This window comes from Petaurus breviceps, unplaced genomic scaffold (genome assembly GCF_028583685.1).
Source record: "Petaurus breviceps papuanus isolate PSGF00001 unplaced genomic scaffold, PetGlider_PUasm1.0 90847, whole genome shotgun sequence".
NCBI lineage: Eukaryota > Metazoa > Chordata > Mammalia > Diprotodontia > Petauridae > Petaurus > Petaurus breviceps.
In genome coordinates this window covers 23915086-23919012 of record NW_027187360.1, presented here as the reverse complement: position 1 = coordinate 23919012, position 3927 = coordinate 23915086, and the positions used below count along the sequence as shown (strand labels likewise).

The 3927-nt window shown below is 41.4% G+C and overlaps 1 protein-coding gene across 3 annotated transcripts in view; it reads left to right on the top strand.

Moving 5' to 3' along the window:
• The window catches only part of KCNQ2 (potassium voltage-gated channel subfamily Q member 2), a 165594-nt gene that overhangs the window by 138461 nt on the left and 23206 nt on the right, over positions 1 to 3927 (top strand). The gene's annotated exons all lie outside the window — the stretch shown is intronic.

The following is a 3927-nucleotide window of genomic DNA, read 5'->3' as shown; positions in this document are numbered from 1 at the left end:
CTTCCTTCCTTCCTTTCTTTCTTTCTTTCTTTCTTTCTTTCTTTCTTTCTTTCTTTCTTTCTTTCTTTCTTTCTTTCTTTCTTTCTTTCTTTCTTCCTTCCTTCCTTCCTTCCTTCCTTCCTTCCTTCCTTCCTTCCTTCCTTCCTTCCTTCCTTCCTTCCTTCCTTCCTTTCTTTCTTTCTTTCTTTCTTTCTTTCTTTCTTTCTTTCTTTCTTTCTTTCTTTCTTTCTTTCTTTCTTTCTTTCTTTCTTTTCTTCCTTCCTTTCTTCTTTTTGGAGGGCAATTGCAGTTAAGCAACTTGCCCAAGGCCATACAGCTAATTTTTGTGTTAAGTGTCTGAGGTCAGATTTGAACTCAGGTCCTCCTGACTCCAAGTCCAGTGCTCTATTCGCTGCGCCTCCTAGACACCCCCTATTTACCATTTTTCAACTTCAGACGATTCTCTGGGACTCTTAAGTTATACACAGGTTGTGATCTTCATTGGTGGAAGAAATTCTCAGAGCAACAAAATTTTGTGTGCTTTCTTTATTAATATCTTCTTGAAAATAACATGCAATCCCATAGCCTTTCTGAGGACAGAGGGTACATTAAAGTGAAAGATAAGAGTGCTTTGGTGTTTCTTGCAGAACCTGAGGTGCCGTATTCCTTGGGGACCCATGGGTCCTGCATAGATTGAGGCCTGCTGAAATGAACATTCGTGCAACTTTGAGCTAAAGTAGCTAAGTGGTTCATAAGATATAGATGCTCTTTTGAAATCCCTTTGCCCCTTCCTGAAAGTCCAGTGAAGATACAGTACAGGGGTCCTAGTGTGAGTCGAAGGTCTGTTGGCCTCTGTTTCTTGGTGGTCATTCAAAGAAGCATGATGGAGGGGTTTGTCTTGAGAACAAAGCACCAGTCACAGAGAGTAGATGCCTGTGAGTTTGCCATGCCCTGATTCTTCTAACCCCTGTCCAGAGATTGGTCTGTATCTCTCTGACCTTCTGGCTTATCTGCCTCCTTGAACTTCCATTGGATAACACTGGTAAACATGAGTGAAGGGATGAATCAGGAAGATTCACATGCCGATCTTCTGGGAAAAAGATACTTATTTCTCCTTGAGTGAGATATTCAATGAAGGCCTCCCTTCATTCTCTTTGGGAAGATTTCCACCACACTCTAGCCTTCTCCCAGTTTTCCTTGGTGACTGGTCCATTTTTCAGATTTTCTGGACTCCTGGCATTCCAACTGTTTCTCTGTTTTTTTTTTTCTTGTCTTTCTGTGCCGCCTTTCTGAGCCTCCCAATTGTGAAGCTAATATATCATAGCGGCATCCAGGGCCTTCAGGATTAGGTGTATAAGGTAGCGGGAGGGGGAGGTGGCAACAAAGATACCAGACACCTGACTTGTAGCCGAGATGTAAACTAGATCAGTGAGGCAGCCTCCTTGATTCTGGTTTTAGTGGTCTGTGCTTTCAGTTTGGTTTGCAAATCCATAATTTTCATGTAAACTAGAACAGGATGGACCAAAATTTCTGGCAATGATTATTATGCTGGGATTTCTAATACCATTTTATAGAGGAGAGTTTGGTTGGCATAAGATAGGGTCATCTTGTACTTTATCTAAGAGTACTTAGTTAGCAATGTATGCATGAAAAAGACGTCTACATAAGGTGACATTCACAAGGAATTGCCCCACAGCTTCCTATAAACTAGGAGGGGTTCCTGAAACTTTTGTGTGGCAGTCTCATGAAGTCTATGAACCCCTTCTCAGAATGGTACGTTAAGCACATAAAATAAAACACATAGAATTATAAAGGAAATCCATTATATGGAAATGTAGTCATCAAAATATTTTCTAAAAGACTTCATAAATTCCTAGTTAAGAAAACCAGAATAAAAAATGATACTTGAGTAGGACCTAATATAGTGCCATAATGAAGTCCCGTCGTTCAAGATTACTTTTCTTCCTGGGTCTCTGCACTAACAAAAGGAGCCACTCCTTCTGTATGAGAAATCATTGGAGTGTCTTATTTTTAAATCTCCTATCTTGGCAGACTTTCCATACACACATGTAGGTGGCAAAATCCTCCCTGCCACACACAGAAGGCCTTTTAACGTTTGCTTTGTTAATATCTTTTAGAGATGATCCCAGGGACATTTTACTCCCCTCTGCATGTCCTTCCTGCTGGGTGAGAAAATGGGTTTAGATTTGCTCAGAGTGTCTGTGTCCTTTGGTTTTCTCTGTTCCATCCCTTTGCCTACTCCCCTTCCCTGTGCCCCTCCAGCCCGAAGCTATGTCATTCCCTGCAGAGAAATTGTGTCTGAATGTAGACTCTGATTTTTTTCTATCCAGAAAATTGCATGGGGGTGGGGGTGGGGAATGGGAACAGACATTAATGTGGTGTGCTTATTGCGAAGCTTCCCAATGCCAAAGGTATTATAAAGTTGCTTTTGAAGTCTCTATAAGACCAGCAGGGCCTAGAAGAGACACATCCCCTGATTCTTGAGTCAGGAGTTGCAGTGATAAATTAGAGTCCATCTTTTATGACTTTAGAGTGTGTTCTCCCCTGCCTAATCTTCTTCCCCTTGCTGCTGCAGAAAAGTCAGCTGTGAGTGAATTGGGGGTGTCACAGTCATCTCCATGGCAACAGAGCAATGAGAGAAAAGACAGTGGATTCAGAGAAGCTCAGACACAATCTAAGATGATGGGAACCAAAGAGCCTTTTGTTTTTTTTTTTCTTTTTGGGAAAAAATTACACTATCCCAAAGATATGCCCCAGCAGCAAGCTGATTTTTAACCCCAGATGATTGTGGAGGGGTGGGAAGAAGATGGCTGGCCCTTGTAAAGGGGTGCTTCTTTCCAAAATTGGGAACCGAAACTTTGCCCTTAAATAGATGTAAGGCCAACTTTAACCATCTTCTATGTAGGTCAGATCCTATTACAGAAGATCTTTTTAAAACCCAAGAATATCTGAACCCCAAGTGAAAGCTCCATTATTTCAGACAAACTCACAAAGAGAACATTTCATGTTCTTAAAAGAACTGGGGTAGTTTGCTTTAATGGATTTGATCTCTTTCCCTCTTCCGGGCAAAGGAGCTTCTATGAAAGGAATCATGTTGCCCATTCATAGTGTGTACGGCACCTACATTTTGGTCGAGTCCTGCTTCTTTCAGACATTGGTGCTGCATGCCAGTCACTGAACCTAGCCAACCAAGGCCACTAATGCTTCTGTACTAAATGACTCTCAGCTCTCTGAATCATAAGCCTACTAGGAGTGGGCAGGTTTGCAAAAAAAAAGTCATAGTGATAAGTTGTAATAGCGTTTCTCCTTTGTCATTCTGATAGACAGAACCCAAGCAGAGACCTCATGTATGAGGAGGCATGATCCTAAATGGTCCAAGTTAAATGTCATGTGCCCCCTCCCTCTGCCCCCAGCCAAGGACATTGACCAAACACATGTGTTTGTTGCTGAAGTGTGGATATGGAATCATATCAAGTTGAATACTTGTTCCTCTGTAGACTCAATCATCTATAATTAGTCTAACACCTGTTAGTGAGCATGGGTCTGCTTTTGATTTTGGCTTAAAATGAGTTGGGGGTGGGTCAAGAGAGGGGGAGAAGGTATCCAGGTGGGTGTTAGGAAAAGTTTCAGTAAAGAACCTCTGGGTACAAATGGAGTAAATAATAGATCAGCTCCCAGAACCAGAAAAAAGTCTTTTAGGGAAAGGAAGCACATTTTCTTTCTTTTTCTTTTCCTTCCTTCCTTTCTTTTTCTTTTTCCTTCCCTTTCTTTTCCTTTCCTTCCCTTCCCTTCCTTTTCTTTCCTTTCTTTCCCTTTCCCTTTCCCTCCCTTCCTTTCTTTTTCTTCCTTCATCTCCTTCCTTCCTTCCTTTCTTTGTTTCTCTTTCTTTCTTTCTTTCTTTCTTTCTTTCTTTCTTTCTTTCTTTCT